We start from the raw sequence: 22,440 nt of genomic DNA on the forward strand, positions 1-22,440 counted from the left end.
AGAGTACTCTCAGCCATTTTGTCAGAAAGAATAATCATCTTTGCTTAAACTTATCTTCGGTCAGTGACACACGGCTGCTTTGCAGCCAAAAGTCAATCTTTATCTTCTTAGCATAATGAAATCTATGCCCCAAAGCCCTGAAGTGTATGAGAGGGTTCCTCTACTTGGCTTCATGCTTTTGTAGTGGTTTTGATGGTACATTCCTTCCAGGCTTGCTCCATTGTGATGGACTATTAGCCAGAGTCCAGGGGAAAAGAAGATCCACTGTACTGTAGCCTTTTAGTGGCCTATTGCCTCATGCTTGGCAGGCTTCTCTGTAACAAAAGTATAAATTGAACCAGGAGGACGTTAGGAAATCATGTCCCATGAGAAAATCTCTGCAGATGATGTCAGAACAATTAGATATTAAAAGTTGCAGACTCCATGATTATTAACAAGCTCAGGAAAACTAATTAAGAAGGGTGTAGAGGCTACCTGGCTTGCTCAGAAGTTTAACTTGCCAATGAAGATTCTGTACCCCAAGATTTGAGGAGTAATCTAGGAGTTTCCAACTGGGCTAACAGCTGAGGACGGGATCGACATCAGTATACAGGGAAAAGAAACACAGAAGTTAGTCTTCTGCGGAGGCTTCTATTATGGCTCTCAACTTGTACTTTAATTACCTATCCTGTTTTTTCAACTTGCCTGAAGACTCCAAGGTGTCAAAATTGTACTTCACCGCATGGTTCACTGCCAGGAACATTACTGTTAGTAAAAACTTGTTATAATGATTAATTTTTATTTAACAAAAAATGAATCTTTATCATCCTGGAAGGGAATAACTATTAACATTCCCTCCAAAGAATGTATGTTTTTAAGTCAGGTGGATGCATTTGATTTTCGGTGGTTTCTTACACCTATGGGACATAGAGATAATTACTGTATATGTATATGGACCACCATTTCCTCATGGCAAAACAGGAATAAGTATAGTCTCTGGCATGAAAGAGTTGCTGGGAAGATTAAATAAGCTAATTTATATGAGTTTTATAATGTAATAATGTGTTAAGCTCAGAGCCTAGCACATAGAAGGCACTCAATAAGTGGTAACTATTATTACTACTGTTATTATGATGATGATAATTGCTAAGAAGTTTCATCTTATGGAAAGATGTTTTGAAAGTCAGGAAATAAGCAAAAAAATCATATATACTAAAATTTCCCTTGCAGATTCATTCATTGTGCTTAAATGAACTGAGCTCAGACTCCAGGAAGATCAAAAACCAAGAATTAACTTTTTGTTTCATTTGCATTTTGGCCATGACTTTCCTCTTTCCAAAGTAGTAAAGGCCAGAGCCTACTTTGAAGGGTAGAAGGGAGAAAGAGTTAATTAAAGTTAATTTTCTTTTGGCCATGCTCACATCGTTAAATTTGAATAAGTTGAACATACGTGTGGTGTGATTCCACTGTTTTTTTTGAATGCTAAGTCTGAGGCAAGTTCTGGACACTTAAGAGCAGCGATGGCTCATAAGAGAGGGAAGTATCTGATAGAAAAGGCTAACGAATCAAGTTAGGTAGGAAGCTCCATGGCCATTTATAGGTCACTGGAGTATTTTGTTACTCTTCCCAAGAACTTCAAAGGATAGATTTTCAAGTTTTGTGAAGTAGTCCTGATTGACTGTCATTGTCTTAAGGTCAGCTGTGAAAACTTCCCCAGTCCTGGCCATTTCCCTCTCAAGAATGTCAATATAGGGACTTTCTTGGTGGTCAAGTGGCTAAGACTCTGAACTCCCAATGCAGGGGGGCCCGAGGTTAGATCCCCTGGTTAGATCCCACATGCTTAACTGAAGATCCCACATGCCATGATGAAGACTAAAGATCTGTATGCTGAAACTAAGACCTGGCACAGCCAAATGAAAAAATAAATATTAAAAAAAAAGAATGTCAACATAAGCAGAGCTAATCATCTCCACCATCCAAATAACAATACCTAAAATGTCCCCTGGCACATGCATCAGCTGTTACCACCACTATAAGAAACTATAGATTGTCTCAACTATAGGGAACTGGCTAGTCTAGTCCCTTGAGTGTGTGCTCAGTCACTTCAGTTGTGTCTGACTCTTTGCAATCCTATGGACTGTAGCCCACCAGGCTCCTCTATCCATAGGACTCTCCCGGCAAGAATACTGGGGTGGGTTGCCAAACCCTCTACAGGGGATCTTCTCAACTGAATGATCAAACCCAAGTCTCCTGCATTGGCAGGCAGATTATTAACCACTGAGCAACCTGGGAAGTCCAATTCTAGTCCATTAGTCCCTGGGAATTCTAGGAATTGAAGGAAGGTGTGGTGAGAAAGAAGAGGAAAGAGAGACCAGCACAGACCCAGGCTCTTTAGAGAACTAGAGCCATGCACAATGGTAGCTCATGAGCCATATCCAACATATTTTGTTTGGTTCACACAGTGTTAATTTTTTTTTAATTGGATGCCAACATTTTTAAAAATCAAGAGATATCTCTTTAATTTTGTAATTTCTGGCTTCCCTTGAAAAATCAGAAATGTTGGCAGTACTGAGCCTGTGTGCTTACATGGTTCCCAGCTGACTTCATCTAAATGGCAGTGACTTCATTGGCTCAGGTACACTTCTGTTTTCTCCATGCCTAATAAGCCTTGTTCTCTTTGCTATACTTACATTATGTATATACTGTTACATTTCCATATTATTACTTTTCTTTTGATGAAAAGTAAAATGTTCCCTGTACCCAAAGCAGAGAATAGAAATGACTATGTGCACGGAGCTGAATTCCCTATGCTATACAGCAGGTTCCCACCAATTATCTATTTTACCCAAGGTAGTGTTTATATGTCCATCCTAATCTTCCTGTTTGTCCCACCCTCCCCTCCCCCACCATGGGTCCACATGTCTATTCTTTCCATCTTCATCTCTATTCCTGCCCTGGAAAGAGATTCATTTCATTGTACAGCAGAAACCAACACAACATTGTAAAGCATTTGCACTCCAGTTTTTTAAAAAAGCTCAGCCAAACAAAAATGACCATATGATTTAAGATTTTTTACAGCCATTATATTTTTATTGATTACAATTAATAAAGAATTAATTTTATCTTTTTTGTTTCTTTGGCATTAAATACATTTGATACTTGACTTTTCTTGCTACCTATTGCCAGAACTTTATATGACTGGAGGGAATTAAGATAAAAATATCAATTTTTTTTTGCTTTTTTAAACAAATTTCACTGGAGTATAGTTGATTTAAAATATTGTGTTAGTTTCCACTGTAAGGGAAAGTGATTCAGTTACACATATAGACGTTGTTTTTAGATTGTTTGCCATGATTTAAGATGTTTTTAAATACTGTATATCTCTTTCCATCACATAATGTCCCACTAATACACACCTAAGGGGCACTTCTAGTTTTAAAATTAAAAAAATAGTTTTTATTTGTTGTTGTTGTTCAGTTACTAAGTTGTGTCTGACTCTTTGTGACCCCATGAACTGCAGCACATCAGGCTTCCCTGTCCTTCACTATCTTCCAAAGTTTGCTCAGATTCACATACATTGAGTCAGTGATGCCGCCCAATCTCATCCCATCTCATCCTCTGCCGCCCTGTCTCCTTTTGCCTGCAACCTTTCCAGGATCAGGGTCTTTCCCAATGAGTCGGCTCTCTTCGCATCAGGTGGCCAAAGTATTGGAGCCTCAGCTTGAGCATCAATCCTTCCAGTAAATATTCAGGGTTTATTTCCCTTAGGATTGACTGGTTTGATCTCCTTGAAGTCTAAAGGACTCTCAAGAGTCTTTTCTGGGCTTCCCTCATAGCTCAGTTGGTGAAGAATCCACCTGCAACACAGGAGACCCTGGTTCAATTCCTGGGTTGGGAAGATCTGCTGGAGAAGGGATAGGCTACTCACTCCAGTAGTCTTGGGCTTCCCTTGTGGCTCATCTGGTAAAGAATTTGCATGCAATGTGGGAGACCTGGGTTTGGTTCCTGGGTTGGGAAGATCCCCTGGAGAAGGGAAAGGCTACTAACTCCAGTATTCTTGCCTGGAGAATTCCATGGACTGTATAGTCCATGGGGTTGCAAAGAGTTGGACACGGCTGAGCGACTTTCGTGGTTTTTCCAGTAGTCATGTACAGATGTGAGAGTTGGACCATAAAGAAGGCTGAGAGCCAAAGAATTAACTGATATGTTTGAATTGTGGTGCTGGAGAAGACTCTTGAGAGTCCTTTAGAGACTGCAAAGAGATCAAACCAGACAATCCTAAAGGAAATCAACCCTGAATATTTATTTGAAGGATTGATGCTGAAGCTGAAGTTCCAATACTTTGGCCACCTGATGCGAAGAGCTTATGGACCTTTGTCGGCAAAGTGATGTCTGCTTTTAAATACACTGTCTAGGTTTATCATATTTTCCTTCCAAGAAGCGTCTTTTAATTTCATGGCTTCTGTTTTATCCTAGTTGGTAAAAAGCCATTGTCCCCATCCCTTCAGTGTCCTCTGCTACTTACAACCACTGCAGCCCCTCCCCTGGGACCTACTGGTTATGGGCCGATACCACCCCAGCAGAGGTGCTGGGTGCCCATAAGCACCATTCATCTGCTAAGCTGAGAGTGGCATTTTGGTGCAATCTGTTACCTCCTCTGTTTCCTGAGTTTCTGACCAAGGAATGCTCACTTCTGTACAGATAGGTTTCAGTTCAGTTCAGTTCAGTTTTGTTGCTCAGTCATGTTTGACTCTTTGCAACCCCACGGCCTGCAGCACGCCAGGCCTCCCTGTTCATCACCAACTCCCGGAGTTTACCCAAACTCATGTCCATTGAGTCTGTGACACCATCCAACCATCTCATCCTCTGTCATCCCCTTCTTCTCCTGCCTTCAATCTTTCCCAGCATCAGGATCTTTTCAAATGAGTCAGCTCTTGAAATCAGGTGGCCAAAGAATTAATAAAGTTTAAAATTGCTCTTTATCTAAAAAAAAAAAAAAAAAAACGAAATTTATTTCTGCCTCTCTAAGACTTCTCATCTGTGGCAGTATTCCTCACTGATAATGAAAACCGACAGTGCCCCAGCTGGTTCCAGCCCTCCAACCCAACGGTTCTCAGAGCCTCTGGTCCTCATGGGTACACATGCTGAGAAAAGTACTAAGGCTTCCTCAAAAGATGATGTCCCTAGAAAATATTGCAGTGATGTGTCTGGCTTCAGGAAGAAACAAGACTATGAGTATTTGCTTAAAGATTCACATTTTAAACAGAGTTTAAACACTTTTCTATTTTGCTTCCTATTCTATTTGGGGAACTATTTTTAGCTCCCAAAGTGTCATTCAGGATGTCATCCACCAGAATCGGTGTGCCTAGAAGCATCTCCATGACTCTGCTCCTCCGTCTCAAACTCAAGACATTCTCACCAGGCTAACTCTTCCATATCTTTCAAGTCTCAAACTCACTCTTACTTCCTCCAGGATCATGTCTACCAAGCTGATGATTTCAGCCCCTACTCAGCACCATGTAAACAGTTGCCTGTTTGCTGTACCCATTTCATATTTATCTCCAGCTCATAGGACAGTTCATAGCACACAGTCGAAATTAAAAACATATTCATTGGATGAATGTCTGATTAAATGAAAGAAGGTTTCAAATTCTGTAACCTGCATGCGCTGTCACACATCAAGACCATGAAGCAGCAGAAGTCACTGATCCCCAAAGACTCCTGTTATCATCAGTTCCACTGCTTGACTCTGAACTCTTCCCATAAGGGACCATCTTCGGAGGATTGCCTTTGAGAACTTCAGCCCCTGTCCTGCATGGAAAGCTAAAATGCCTGAGAGTTTCCTCCTTGAATCCAGAGAAGCCAAGGGCTGACTAATGTTGAAATACAAAACCCAGGTCTTTTTCCTCCAGGTGAGATAAGGTGTGAGGTGGTAGTTTCTGCTCTAGAGCTCCCTGCAGGATCACACTGAGCTGGGACTGGACCTGAGAGCTCATCCTTACCTGCCCTACCTTTCTTCCTGTCCCCCCTTACCCTACTCTCTCATCAGTTGGAGAACCCAATTCTTGGCTCAGGGTCTGCTTCTGGGAGAGTCCAATCTAAGAAGAATTGGCCAGTGAGCATTTATTGAGCACTTCTTACAGACAGAACCTTATTATTCACTAACGCCAGAAAGTAGGTTGACTTGTGCTTGATTCCCTTTGACCCACATCTTTATCGGCATTGCAGTTCTAAAAATATGGACCCTCAGTGATGCCATTTGTGCTAGGCCTTGTTTCAGCATTTTTAGAATCAAAACTCACCACAACAGTGTGCGTAGCCCAATAAAAAATTTAAAAATAATAAATAAATAAAAGGACTCGAAAAAATCAATAGCCCTTCCTCTGAAGTCCCAGAGAAGGTGCCAACTCCAGATTTTATTGGATGACTCTTCCGGTGGAACTTTCACTAGCTATAATGACATGGTTTTCCCAGGTACCAAAATAGAGAAGTTACTTTGAAAGGTCAGTAATGGAGTCTTTATGTAGGAGGCCTTAATTGAGGAAATCATTGATTTTCCCATTAATATTTTAACCTGCATGAAAGATAAGAAAGTGAAGGCTAATTTAGTTTTAAAAATACTCTACTAAAATAGATCAGGCTGTCTCAACCTTGGCAGTATTGGCATTTTGGGTCGGATGATTCTCTGTTGTGAGGATTGTCCTGTGCATTACAGGATATTTAGCAGCATCCTTGGCCTCCACCTCCAACACCATCTCAGCCAGTTGTGACAATCAAAAATATCTCTAGGCATTGTCAAATGTTCTCTGAGGGCAAAATTGTCCCTGGGGGAAAATCATTAACCATACATAGGTATTCCATGGAAATTAAAGCCAGAGATTTGAGGTTCAGGGGTTTTTAGAGTGGGTGTCAAAAAAGAAAGCTATTATTTCTGGTCCATTAAGTGTAACTGTAAAAGACGAAAGATATCATCTGAATTCTGGAGATTTTAAGTAGAACCCTCTCATAAATTGGCACCAAAGTGAATAGTTGAGGTCTACTTCACGACCAGCACAGATCACTCTTACATAGTGTTCTTTAGTAAAAGAGATTCACATAGTAAAGAAGATTGTTTTAAAATGTGTGCCATGATTTGTCCTGAATGATTAAAAGATTAGCTGAGAACTTGGTGGATCAAATCTAACAACTGATTAAACAGATTTCTCCCTAACACTTTTGGGTCAGCTTCTCTTGACTGCTTTTAAAAAAAGAAAGCAGGTCACAAACATCTGTTTCAAGTTCTCAGAAACTTGAAAAGATTAAAATCAAAAATAAGAAGAAAATAAACAAAGATTGTTTTACCATCTGTTTCCTAACGGTCTCTCACTTAAAAGTATTGCAGTTGCAGAAAAGGACAGAAGTTCTAAGTCTTTTGAATCCCTAAAGTAAGCCGGTAAAGAGGCCTTTGCAGATAACTTTAAAGGCAATGAGGATTATGCAAAATCTTTTTTTGTTTTAAGTCCAATGCAAAACATGTATTTCCAGTCTCTTGGTGATGTATATATCTGAGTAAAGTACCCTGTCAAGCAGTCTGTGCCATATCAGGCCTCTGTCAACTTAAAATTTCTTAGTGGAAACTGTAGAATCCAACAATGAATCCTTGGATATCTCAGATTCTTATTATAATTTTTAGAAAATAATCTGAGGACACATGAACTTTCCTTATTTTGATCTCTTTAATGATCTGATGAATACGTTATCATCGTTGGAATCATTCATCAAAAATTAATTAAAGAGGAGGTAGGAGGACTGATGCTGATGTCCCATCTGGTGGCCAAAGTATTGGGGCTTCAGCTTCAGCATCAGTCCGTCCAATGAGTATTCAGGACTGATTTCCTTTAGGATGGACTAGTTTGATCTCCTTGGTGTCCAAGAGACTCAAGAGTCTTCTGCAGCACCATAATTCAAAGCATCAATTTTTTGGTGCTCAGCCTTCTTTATGGTCCACCTCCACATTTGTACTTGACTACTGGAAAAACCATAGGTTTGACTATATGGACTTTGTCAGCAAAGTGATGTCTCTGCTTTTCAATATGCTGTCTAGGTTTGTCATAGCTTGGGCTCAGCTGGTAAAGAATCTACCTGCAATGTGGGAGACCTGGGTTCGATCCTCGGGTTGGGAAGATCCTCTGGAGAAGGGAAAGGCTACCCACTGAAGTATTCTGGCCTGGAGAATTCCGTGGACTACAGTTCATGGGGTCGTTAAGAGTCGGACACAACTGAGCAACTTTCACTTTCATGGTTCATGGTTTCTTCCAAGGAGCAAGTGTCTTTTAATTTTGTGTCTGCCATCACCGTCCGCAGAGATTTTGGAGCCCAAGAAAATAAAATCTGTCACTGTTTCCACTTGTTCCCCATCTATTTGCCATGAAGTGATAGGATTGGATGCCATGATCTTAGTTTTTTGAATGTTGAGTTTTAAGTCAGTTTTTTCACTCTCTCTTTCATACTCATCAAGAGACTCTTTAGTTCCTGTTCACTTTCTGCCATTAGAGTGGTATCATCTGCAAAAACCTCCAGTTTTTAGCAAGTCTGTCTTTTGACAACTACACAACCCTTCTCTCTGCCTTTTCTTCATCAGAAGTGAATGGGAGCACTCATCCTTCTACTTTGTTGAACTCTATTCTTTTCTCAAATGGGGGTAATGCCTAGGTTTCCCTCCCTCAAATGGAGAAGATTTTGTTTTAATAGATATTATACCTCAGGTCCTTTTGGAGTCAGGTGACTTATTCCCCCATCAATGCCCAAAGCCATAGACCTGGCATATCTTACTTATAATAAGGCCACAGCAAAATTCTTTCATATGTTTCTGTTGCTGACCATTTTACATATTAATACATGAATGCTCTCCAGTGTTTGGCACTTTGTATTTTGGGATTTGCTTCTCAGGTTCTATTATGCATGGTTGAACAATTAAATATCTACTCTGCTTTGTTCCTACTGAACTAATGGTTGGCTTGTTTTAAATATAAATCATCATCAACTCTATCCAGAGCCTGGCAAAGTCAACAGTTAATCGAGCTGCCTGGTGGTCCTAATTGTAAAATGGACAGATAAGGTTTCATTGGTTTTAAATCCCAAGTTCTAGTCATTGTTTTATAGCCTAATTGGGGAGACAGACATTAAGCAAACAATTACACAAATAAATGTAAAACTACCAATCTGCTTAGCGTACGGGTTTTCAGTCTCAGTACTGTTGGCATTTTCGGCTGAATGATTCCTTGTTGAGGGGCTGACCTGTGCACTGCAGGATGAATACTAGCATCCATGGCTTCCACATGCTGAGGGACTTCATGCCCCTCCTCTTCATCTGTGACCACCATAGATGTCTCCAGACATTGCCAAATGGCCCCTGTGGGGCACAGTCACCTCTAAATAAGAATCAAGAGGCTACCAAGAGGAGAGAGATTCACGGTATTATCCACAGTATATAATCGATGATGTGATACATAATACAGCCTGGATCACCTAGAGAGATTTCCCCAAGGCTGTGGTATCTGAGCTAAGACCCCAATGATTAATAGAAGTTAACAATGCAAAGAAAGAGGGGAAAGCATTTAATTCACTCATCATTCACTTATTCGTTCATTCAAGAAGTATTCAGTCTTTAAAAAGTAAGACAAAGTTGGAGGAACTACCTGATACTAAGATTTACTATATGGAGGACTTCCTTGGTGGTCCAATAGTTGAGAAAATACCTTCCAATGCAGGGGATGCTGGTTTAATCCCTAGTAGGGGAACTAAGATCTCACATGTTGTAGGGCATCCAAGCCTGTGGTCACAACTACAGAGGTCATGTACTCTGGAGCCCATGTGCCCCAACTAGACAGAAGCCCAAGTGCCACAATAAAGAGCCTGCATATTGCAACTCAGTCCCAGCGCAGTCAAAAATACAAATAAATAAATATTTTTTAAAATAAGATTTACTATAAACTATAGTGGGTTTTCCGAGTGGCACTAGTGGTAAAGAACCCACCTGCCAATGCAGGAGATGTAAGAGACATGGGTTAGATCCCTGGGTTGGGAAGATTCCCTGGAGGAGGGCATGGCAACCCGCTCTAGTATTCTTGCCTAGAGAATCCCATGGACACAGAAGCCTAGCAGGCTACAGTTCGTAGAGTCGCACAGAGTCTGAACACAACTGAAGTGATTTAGCTTGCGTGCACATAGTAATCAAGAGAATGTGGTATTGACTAAGTGATATATACATAGAGCAATAGGGCCAAATGGAGAGTCCAAAAACATTAAAAAGTGACCCAAGGAGTTTTACAAAGGACTTAGATGATTCAACTGAGAAATGTTAGCTTTCTCAAGAAGTGGCTTGGGAACGATTAGACATCCATATGTTAAAAAAAAAAAAAAAAATCTTACCCAAACTCTATACTTTATACAATTCTTACCTGAAAATATTCCATAAACCTATATGTTAAGTGGAAAAGCATAAAACATTAAAAGAAAACGTGGAGTCAAATCTCCATGACCTGGAGTTGGACAAAGAGATTTTAAACTTTACACCAAAAGCATGATTTTAAAAAAGGAAGAAGTACTTAATGAATGCCTGCTATGTGCCAGTTCTCTTCTAGATGCTGATGATACAGTAACAAATAAGTCTAAATAAGTCCTATGCTTATGGAATTTCCCTTGTAGTAAGAGAAGACAGTTAATAAACAGGTGAATAACTAATGCAAAGTGCAGAATCTACTTTATCTGAAGTGAACAGGAAAATACTCTCTGAAAATGTGACCTTTGTACTGACACCTGAGTAATGAGAAGGAACCAGCCAAGCAAAACCCTGGGGGAAATAAATTCCAGGCAGGATAGAAGCATGCACAGAGTTACTATAGGGAAGAGTTTGAGATTATCCAATACCAAATTTCCTCTACGTTCATTTTGAATCCCTGACCATAAGATTAAGAAACTGAAAGCCAGAGCTATTTAACAGCTAAGAAGTTGCTTTAATGACACCTATTTCTGGTGTCCATATAGGGACAAATAGATTGGTGCCCACATCACCCCGGAATAGTAAAAATCAAGCATAAATTGTTAGTTGAACTGATGTTACTATGTTCAGGACAGTTTATCCAAGATCCCATTGTTTGAGTGGTCTGTTCTGTGGCTAAGAGAAAGAGCTCTTAAAATGTCATTGGCTATAAATGTAGTCCCCCTATCCTGAAGATGAAATTTATAAGAGAGATAAACAGCCTGCAATTTCTGTTAATGGGGTCTACAAGATGGCTTTATAATGAGGAAGGCAATTGACAAGATCATTTAAAAAGAGATAATGTGGCAACATCCAGAGGCTATGTTTTCTAATAGGAAGTTTGCATTCAATAACATGTAATATTTAGCAGAGCACTTTCTCTGTGTTTATTTTTCCCCCAAATAGCAGCAGCTTCCAAAGTTCCCTACCCTAATCTGGATAGTTACCCAAGGATGCAAACGTCAAGGATGCTGTTGAATTTTAGACTGAGTGGTACCCAACTATCCTATTTTACAAAGAAAGGATGCAAAGCTCAGGAAAGCTAAACGACTAGCCCAGGGTCATAAAATAATTTGTAACATTGCCAAGACAAGAACACCCTTCTCTGAGAAGTTGTCAATGTTTCTTGCCTTTCATGAACTCTTGCTTCCATTTTGTACAGATTGCTCATTAAAGGAAGTATCTTACAAGCTTAATTAAATCCATACTTCCCTTCAGCACTGCTCATCACACTGTCATTGTTTAGTCACTAGGTTGTGTCCGACTCTTTTGTGACCCCAGGGATTATAGCCCACCAGGCTGCTCTGTCCACGAGATTTCCCAGGCAAGAATACTAGAGTGGGTTGCCATTTCCTTCTCCAGGGGATCTTCCTGACCCAGAGATTGAACCCGAGTCTCCTGCATTGCAGGTGGATTCTTTACCACTGAGCCACTGAGGAAGCCTGCTTATCACATTAAATCACTGTTATTTGCCTGACCAAGGGACATTTAGCAATGTCTAGAGACATTCTGGTTATCACAACCAGTGTTAGGGTCTACAGGCATCTAGAGGGTAAAGGCCAGGGATGCTGCTAAACATCCTACAATGCACATGAAAACTCCCACAGCACAGAATCATCCAACCAGAGAGTCAGTAGTGCCACATCTGAGAAGCTCTGTCCTGGGCTTTGGTGCTGTCTTCTTCACTAGACTTCCATGTCAGTGAGAACCGGGGCTTTCCTGACTTATTCTTGTCTCGGCTGCTGATGTTCAGTGCTTTTTCCGAACTTAATGGTCACACTTAATTTAATTGTGAGCTACAATGAGAGATGAAAATTCCTTCAAAAAGTGGTAATGAGAAGCAGAAAAACTGTAGAAGGCCAATGATTACTTCCCTTGGTTAGTTGCTGCTGCTGCTGCTAAGTCGCTTCAGTTGTGTCCGACTCTGTGTGACCCCATAGATGGCAGCCCACCAGGCTCTGCCATGCCTTGGATTCTCCAGGCAAGAACACTGGAGTGGGTTGCCATTTCCTTCTCCAATGCATGAAAGTGAAAAGTGAAAGTGAAGTCGCTCAGTCGTGTCCGACTCTTCTCGACCCCATGGACTGCAGCCTACCAGGCTCCTCCGTCCATGGGATTTTCCAGGCAAGAGTACTGGAGTGGGGTGCCATCACCTTCTCCGTCCCTTGGTTAGTTGGAGACATTTAAAAGTAATGATCTTTCATCCTTTTGGGAGCATAGATTATCCTTGAGAATCTCACAAGAGTTTTGGATGCTTTCTTCCTAAAACTACCATTTTTAACACATTTTTCCATACAATAGGGCTAATGATATGCTAGAGAGGTCAAGGATTCTGGATCTAGACAGACATGTAGAATATTTTCTACTCTTCCTTGCCCTTTGGATAGTATAGTAAACTACTGGTTCAATACTGGCTTCCCAGGCTGCTCCGTGGTAAAGAATCTGCCTGCCAATGCAGGAGACCCAGGAGACTCGGGTTCGATCCCTGGGTTGGGAAGATCCCCTGAAGTAGGAAATGGCAATTTACTCCAGTATTCTTGCCTGGAAAATTCCATGGACAGAGGAGCCTGGTTGGCTACAGTCTTTGGGTTGTAAAGGGTTGAGCCTGACTGAACATGTGTGCACGGTTCAATAGTGGTTGCCCTTATTCCCTAGAAAATTGGTTTCTACTTTAAATATTTTAAAATAAAATGATTCAAATATTGGAAATGGCCTACAGAGTCATCTAGTGAAATGAATAAGCAAAATGTAGATTATCATAAAGTGTTTTAAAAATTGAAAATATTCAAAGTGTCAGTTGCTCAGTTGTGTCTGACTCTTTGCGACCCCATGGACTGTGGCCCATCAAGCTCCTCTGTCCATGGGATTCTCCAGGCAAGAATACTGGAGTGGGTTGCCATTTCATTCTCCAGGGGATCTTCCCTATCCCAGGATTGAACCTGGGTATCCCACGTTGCAGATGGATTATTTACCATCTGAGCCACCAGAACTGAATCCATACCCATCAACTTGAATCACTTAAAAAAAAAACCAACTTGTTATTAAGTGAAAGACACAGGCTATGGTACCTTTCACATGCTGTGATATCATGTATATTCAAAAACACAATTAAACACTGATAGAATATTACTGTATAATATCAATAGAAACATATATCTATACTGAAATTTGGAAGGATTCATACAAAATTCAGGATGGTAATTGCTTCTTGGGAATTAGAGATAAGAATAAGACTGGGAAGAGAAGGCAAGGGGAATGTCAAGTTTTCTGGAAACTCATTTCTTCTAATTAAAAACAAAGGACAATGGGCAAAAAAAAAAAAAAAAAAGCTAAAGCGTCCAATCCTGATGGGTAGCTGCAAGGATGTTTGTTATATTCTGTATTTTAAACTGAATTATTCAGTATTTTAAATTTTTTTCTGAAAGAGGAAAAAAAATCTCAGATATATAATGGAGATTTTCAGTTACTGAAACTCTAAAAGACATTATCCCACTCCTTCAAAGTATACTGGGTTCCTTACAAGTTTACTGTGTATTATGTTTGCTTTGGCAAAACAAGCAAACTGCCCTGAAATGCCTTGCATGCATGGCTTCATTTTTACAGTCATTGATTCACAAGTGTATTTTTCTTTTTCTGCCCACCTAGTTTTTATTCATGGTAGAGAAGGCAACGTGGATCCTCTTAAATATTTTAGTTTTTCTCTATATTTGGGCAGATTCAGTAAAGAGATGAAGGTAAGAAATATGTAGGGGAGGAGAGAGGCAGAAAGTTTTCTGGATGCATGAATGGAAGTAGATTTATACTGGTCTTATAAATGTTAGAACCAATTTAGGTTATGTGACCATGTGAATAAAAGCCATTTATTGCAAATTATATGCTCCAAAGCCAGTGGATATCATCATCATATTTTTTTAAACAATGTACAACATTTGAAATCACATAATTAGGAACATCATTTAAATCTTAGCAAGAAAATAGAAGCAGATGTTTGTAACAGAACAGCCCCAGGTTAGAAGCCAAGCAGCCAAGATTTCCCTTCCTGTTCCACAGTAAATAGCCACATGTCCTTGGGCAAGTCACCCTCACTCTGTGAGCCTCAGTTTCCTGATCTGCAAAATGAAGGGGTTGGAATGGATCTATAGTCACAAACCGGAGGCCCTTAAGTTGTTTCAAGCCTGCAAATTTGTTTTTGTTTGGCCAAGTGCTTAAAATGGTTTCAAACTAGTTGTCAACGTTTGGTAATTGAGAGATTTTAATAAGCATCCAGAATTCTGGGTTCTCTTGAAAAGCAAATCTGGCAACACTGTTTCTCAACCATGGAGTGTTACTGAGTAGTGGAGATCTTTGTAGACAGGGTATGTGCTTTCCAATTTGCCACAGTCTCCACTCTTCCCTATTGTCACACACTTGACCCAACGTACTTATTTGTGTTCTTGCCTGGCCCCTCAAAGCTTTGAATTTGTAACCTATGGACCAAAAGTTCTCTAAAGTCTTCCAAATCTAGTAATTTCTTGACCCTAAAAAGGGATTAGAGCACGACAACAGGGTCCTCCAACTGAACCAGACATATGGAAAGCTGAAACAATATCACCACCAAATTGAAAGAGCCTTTCTAGTCATTTTTGGCTTCCCTGGTGGCTCAGAGTGTAAAGAATCCACCTGCTATGCGGGAGACCTGGGTTCATTCCCTGGGTTGGGACGATCCCTTGCAGGAGGGCATGGCAACCCACTCCAGTATGCTTGCTTGGAGGCTCCCCATGGACAGAGGAGCCTGGTGGGCTACAGTCCTTGGGGTCACAAAGAGTCGGACATGTTTGAGCGACTAAGCACAGCACAGCACAGTCATTTCTGGAGTGTAGAGGAAAAGCATGTTGAGCTAATGGAAATTTTGTTTCTCTGTTCTATTTACTTTTAAAGGAAATCATGAATTTTTGATGAAATAATCCTAGAAGCATGAAAAGCAAGTCTAATGATCAAAGAGTGGCCTGTTTATAGAAAATTAGCATATCTAGATGAACATTTTTTTAAATCTCCTTTCAGAAATAACAGAACAACATCAAGTTATATAGCTTGGACTTTAAATCTTTGTACCAAAGACATTCAAGTACATCCCCACATATGAGTCCAGAGGTTTCTGTTAACATATTCAAGTTTTAACCATGAGCAACTCAGATAACACCAGACAGGCCAAAATACATGCCAGTTTGCAACCTCTTCAGTGAAAGTGAGTTATTTCCAAAGTCATTACTAAATGATCTACTCAAACAAGATTGGGATCTTTGTGATTAAGTAACACTGTCTCAGAATTGCTAAAGGACATTTGTTTTATTTCCCAAGGACTGTCCTTGGCCTTTGTCAGGAAAGATGATAGTCTCTGAACAATCTGATTTAAGATTTCCCTGGACCCCAGTGCTCACGCTATTCACTAAGGAGCTGGAGTTGCAGGGCTGGCCTTTCTCCACGGTGTCTCAGCCAGTGAAATGCCAAAAGAAAATGATTAAAAAGCATTTTCACATATAAAAAGGGCTTAGTGATGTACCCTCAAAGGATATTATAGTTATGAGGACTTCACTGGTGGTCCAGTAGTTAAGACTTCGCCTTCTAGTGCAGGAGGTGTGGGGTTGATCCCTGGCCTGTGAGCTGAGATCCCACATGCTTTGCAGCTAAAGAACCAAAAAATAAAACAGAAGCAATATTGTAACGAATTCAATAAAAACTGTAAAAATGGTCCATGTCAAAAAATCTTTTTAAAAAAAGATAATTATGTGTGCATCATTGTGATGTTCCCATTCAAGCATATCATTTCTATAATCTGGAAGCGAGGGCAGAAGGCCTAACAACACAAGTTCACATTCAAAACTAATTATCAGCAACAGCTTCCTACTAGGTTGAACTCTACAAATTTGCTGATACTTGACCTTTAACTACAACAAGGCAATTTCCTATGATTTACCCTAATAATAGCTTGTGTTTAGATATAACCACTTAAGTTTTCTAATTTTTTAGTTTCAGGACATCATCATTCAGTTCAGTTCAGTCATTCAGTTGTGTCCGACTCTTTGCAACCCCATGAGCTGCAGCACGCCAGGCCTCCCTGTCCAACACCGACTCCATCATTAGCACACTTAAGTCTACAAGCAATAAATGCTGGAGAGGGTGTGGAGAAAAGGGAACCCTCTTACACTGCTGGTGGGAATGCAAACTAGTACAGCCACTATGTAGAACAGTGTGGAGAACTGCCATATGACCCAGCAATCCCACTGCTGGGCATACACACAGAGGAAACCAGAATTGAAAGAGACATGTGTACCCCAATGTTCATCGCAGCACTGTTTACAATAGCCAGGACATGGAAGCAACCTAGATGTCCATCAGCAGACGAATGGATAAGGAAGCTGTGGTACATATACACAATGGAATATTACTCAGCCATTAAAAAAAATACATTTGTATCGGTTCTATTAAGATGGATGAAACTGGAGCCCATTATACAGAGTGAAGTAAGCCAGAAAGAAAAACACCAATACAGTATACTAATGCATATATATGGAATCTGAAAGATGGTAACGATAACCCTATATGCGAGACAGAATAAGAGGCACAGATGCATAGAACAGTCTTATGGACTCTGAGGGAGAAGGTGAGGGTGGGACGTTCTGGGACAATAGCATTGAAACGTGTATATTATCATATGTGAAACAGAACACCATTCCATGTTAGATGCATGAGACAAATGCTCAGGGCTGGGGCAGTGGGATGACCCAGAGGGATGGGATGGGGAGGGAGATGGGAGGGGGGTTCAGGATGGGGAACACACGTAAACCCATGGCTGATTCATGTCAATGTATGGCAAAAAGTACTACAATATTGTAAAGTAATTATTCCCCAACTAAAATAAATAAATTTATTTTAAAAAAATAAAAAAAAAACCACAGTACTAATTTATGTTGATTTACATTGTGATGTATGCAAAGATTGTACATAACAACTTCATACGTTTGTGCCACATTTGACTATAAAAACAAAGCAGGCTTAGGTTAGTGAAAGGAGAGGCTTTCATTTCATCTCAGTGCATGTGCAAAGGCCCTGAGGTTAAATCGAAAGATGAGGCATCAATTACAATAAACTCTCCCCACAGGGGCATGAAGTAACAGGTCATCCTTTTGTTATTTATGTGTGTGTTAATTGCCTTCAGGGACAGAGTGTGTTCAGGCTTACACAAAAATGCCTGATACATGGTACCTTTCCAGAAGGGGTGAAGTAACTTAGAGTGTATCAAGAGATGGCTGTTATCCTCATTAATGGGATTCTTGGTAATTGACCTTGAACAACAGACTAGCTATATAAGTATGGGTTTTGATATGGATAATATTTCTGAGATGTAATTTTTTAAAATCCCTATGGTGAATCTAGAAAATAGTGCTATCTATCCAAGTCATTACATTAATAACAAAATCATCAAAAAAAGTTTAGATCTCGCATTGTGGTGGGGAAGACCTCCATTCCCACCGACAGACCTGGGATCAGACCTTAACACCTGACTTACCAGCTGTGTGGGCTTTCTAGGTGGTGTTAGTGGTAAAGAACCCACCTGCCAATGCAGGAGACACAAGAGACATGAGTTCAACCCCTGGGTCAGGAAGATCTCCTGGAGGAGGGCTTGGCAGCCACACCAGTATTCTTGACTGGAGAATCCAACGGATAGAGGAGCCTGGTGGACACAGTCCATAGGGTCGCAAAGAATTGGACACGAGTGAAGCAACTTAGCACAAACACATTACCGGCTGTGTAATCTTTAGGAAATCCTTTCACCTCTCTGGGCCTCAGTTTCCTTGTGTGTAGTATGGAGAGAACAAGATGCTGACTTACGTAGGGTTACTATTAATAACTAAAAGGGACCACATCCATAATGTGCTTAACAAACACGAGCATGTGTTTTTCTTATGATAAATTAATAAATATTTGCCCAGTCACATGCTTTTAGCCACAAAATATGCAAGCAGTATATATGTTCTTTTCCCACATCTGGGTTTTCAGCAGGAGATCTTTGGAAAGCACAACGTTGCTGAAGCTAAGAGGATTGAATAGTGTATTTTTTTTTTCATTGTCAAAAACTCATCCAGTAAGTGTATATCTACCTCTAGCACAAACAAATACATGCATACATAAACCTATTTATTTTGGAAATAAAATATTTATGAAGCATGCTCTCATTAATTCATGAGGCAGAACCTCATGATACACATACCAAAACACATTCCTTTATGCTGCACAGAACAGAGATAAAGGGCTTGAAAGTGGAAGTCCAGGGAATTTCTAGCACCGTGTTGCACCAAAAAGCTCAACCTTCAACATTCTGTTATGCACAGAGCAATAGGTGAGGCCCTCATTTTCACTGGAAAAGCTATCAGGGAGGAATTGCTTCCTCTTGTTGCTTATTGCTTTCATTTTGTTAATATGCATTTGCCTCATCTCATCAACTAAATTTTGAGATTCTGAAAGTCAAGAATTTGTTTTATCTTGATTGTTGCCATATTTCTACATAGTGCCCTAACTAGTATTAAATATTCACTAGTCATCCCAAAAGTATAGGAGTTGTTATTTGTTTTTCCTCTGGGTGTGTTTCTTCCAGCCAAACCCATAATATAGATCATAAGTGGGTGGTCCATAAATGGATTTATCCCGCAGACATCTTTCATTTTGTGTACAGAATATTTTGAAATTTTTGGTTGGTGTCAAGAATTTTTAAACATTGGGAGATTTTATGTCAAAATCCAAATTTCCAGCTTTGTTTGAAAAATCAAAACATCTGATCAGTGAGACCAACATTCCCACATGGCAGCAGTGTGCTAGGAATGACAGCGGCTGCCATCCGAGAATGCATTCTCTAGTTTGCCACAGTCTCACCATTCCCCATTGCTTCACACCTGTCTAGTTCACGGCTTTGTTACTTACTTGGACCTTGAGTTTGTCACTTTTGAGAAGTTCTCGGGTTGATTCTTCACACTTACAGTCTCTGGGGCTTCTCTGCTTTTCTGTTCAGTCACCGAACATGCCCTCGCGTAACTGAAACAGTTTCTCTCAGGAAAGCAGCTTGGAAGTGCTCCCTTCTTCAGGAAGCCATTTCCGGTTTTCCTCACTCAAATGCATCCTTTGAATTTCTTTTTTATGTATATCACTTTTCACCTTGCCTAGAGAAGAAGCAGTTGTTACAGGGCCTTGCTCATGGTAAGCACTCAAAACACTGAAGCCTTATTAGTACAGCTATTCATGTTTGCATCTTTTCTTCCAAATTGTTAAATTCCTTGCTAGAGAAAAGAGGTTTACTCATCTTTATACCCCAGTTCCAGTGATTTATGCAAAATTAGTATAACTGTTCATTGAATTAAATATAAATTCAAACAGAGAGCTGGATTCATAACATAAATTTGTTAAATTAGGGTGGAAAAATATCTGTGAACCTATGATGTTGGGTGGGAGACAAATGGTATAGAAGAAGGGTGAAGCAGTGTTTCTCATTCAATGAGAATAACAAAAAACCTTGTTAAAAATACAAATTTCTGGTCCACGAGTCTTCTTAAAAAAAAAAAGATATGTTTGTTTATTTTTGGCTGCGCTGGGTCTTCACTGGTGCACAGGCTTTCTGTAGTTGCAGCAAGTGGAGGCTACTCATTGTTGGGATGTATAGGCTTCTCACTGTGGCAGAGCATGGGCTTAAGCATAAGGACTTCAGTAGTTGCGGCTCACAGACTCTGTAGAATAGGCTCAGTAGTTGTGTTACATGGGCTTAGTTGCCCCTTGGCATGTGGAATATTAGTTCCCCAGCCAGGGATCTAACCCGTGCCCTTGCATTACTAGACAGATTCTTAACCACTGGACCACCAGGTAAGTCCCTCCATGAGCCTTTTGGAGCTGAGGTTCAGGAGTCTAGGTTTGATCAAGCTCTATACAGAGTTCCTAGGCAGACCAACTTCACAGTAGTTCTCAACTGTGACTGTAACTAATTGCACCTATGGAGCCTAACTCCACTTTCAGATATTCTACTGTGATTGTGTTGAGTATTAAAAACAAAAACAAAACCATCTCGCTCTAATTTGCAGCCCAAGTTGATAATTCTGTACTAGGGTAAGAATAAATTTAAAATGATTTCTTTGTTCTATTGTATTGTGTCTTTTATTTAGCCGTTTTTGAAAGTGAAAATGAAAGTGTTAGTCGCTCAGTAGTGTCCAGCTCTCCGATCCCATCGACTGTAGCCCACCAGGCTCCTGGTATTTTATAAATATTGGTTTATCAGAAGACTAAGTTGGAAAGAAAGTCACTTTAATACTTTCTTTAATCATATGTAAGTTGTTATCAGGACTGAATTAGTTGATACACAGAAAGCACTTTAAAACTTTATTTATTTTTGGCTGTACTTTATTATAATAATACCCACTTTAATAATGTGAGCTAATATTTATTAAGCATTTACCATGGGGTGGTGGTGGTTTAGTTGCTAAATCATATTCAATTCTTGCGACCCCATGGACTATAGCCCTCCAGGCTCCTCTGCCAATGGGGACTCTCCAGGCAAGAATAGTAATAGAGTAGGTTGCCATGCCCTCCTCCAGGGGATCTTCCCAGTCCAAGGATTGAACCCAGGTCTCCCGCCTTGCAGGAGGATTCTTTACCTTCTGAGCAACCAGGATAGCCCTGAGGCAAGAATACTGGAGTGAATTGTGATTTCCTTCTCCAGAGGATCTTCCTGACCCAGGGATTGAACCTGCATCTCCTGAACCTCCTGCACTGCAGGTGATTCTTTTCTATTGCACCACCAGGGAAGCCCTTACCATGATTGGGCACTATTAAAACTGCTTTTTAGGACTTCCTTGGTCCAGTGGTTAAGAATCTTCCTGTAAATGCAGGGGACAGTGGTTTGATTCCTGGTCCAGGAGGATTCTACATGCCGCAGAGTAACTAGGCCTGTGTGCCACAACTACTGAAGCCTGCAAGCCTAGAGCCCGTGCTTCACAAGAAGAGAAGCCACCACAGTGAGAAGCCCATGCACCACAGTGAAGAGTAGCTCCCGCCTGCCACAACTAGAGAAAACGTCCCCATGCAACAGCTAAGACCCAGTGCAGCCAAAAATAAATCAATTAAAATTTTAAAGTGCTTTCTGTATATTGACTAATTCAGTCCTGACAACAACTTACAAAGTCAGCATTATTATTATCCCTATTTTAGGTTGAATATTTAGAAAAGCTGGGCTTTCAACCCAGAGAGAACAGCCCTGGAGCTCCCACTGCCAAGCCAGAGCCCCTTTGCACCAAGAAAACCCAGAAAACATCCCACATCTTCCAGAAAATTCTCCTGGACTGCTCTGACCCAGACCAACCTTACTGACATAATTTATGTTGCACTTTTCGCATTGAAGTCTGTGTCCAGTTTTTTCCCCCAAATATGCACTGGGCAACTTCTTAGGTGCTCAGCCTTACCCTATTCATCTCCTCTGCATTACATGGCTCTGCTTTGCCCTACACTCTCTGTGTGGTTCTCTAGTGACTGTTTCACATGTACTGGCTTCCTCTCCAAAGAAATTATGCCCTCATTTATGAGGGCGAAGCAAGCATTGATCTCTGCACTGCCCCCTTACCTGTGGTCCTTTGTTGGTGTTCTCCTTGAATAGGTAGTATTGTATGGTGGTTAAGGAGTCTTCAGACCCAAGTTTAAATATAGGCATGACCTCTTTCTAGTTTCATATTCTTGGGTGGAGCAGTAAACTTCCCTGAGTCTCAGGTTCCTCCTCTGCAAAATGGGGATCTTTTCACTCAGCTGACAGAGAATGGTCTGTTGCAATGTGCTAAGGACTGAACTAGGCAAACACAAACCCTGGCTTCAAGGGGCTTCCAGGTTAACCCTTTTCTCTCAGGAGAATGAAATGACATGATACCAAATAAAGGGCT

General features: G+C 40.5%; 1 protein-coding gene across 3 annotated transcripts in view; it reads left to right on the forward strand.

Moving 5' to 3' along the window:
* Positions 1-22,440, forward strand: part of FRMD4B (FERM domain containing 4B) — a 388,656-nt gene that overhangs the window by 16,870 nt on the left and 349,346 nt on the right. The window lies entirely within an intron of this gene.

This window comes from Giraffa tippelskirchi, chromosome 9, assembly GCF_054371585.1.
Source record: "Giraffa tippelskirchi isolate mGirTip1 chromosome 9, T2T-mGirTip1v1.2.pri, whole genome shotgun sequence".
NCBI lineage: Eukaryota > Metazoa > Chordata > Mammalia > Artiodactyla > Giraffidae > Giraffa > Giraffa tippelskirchi.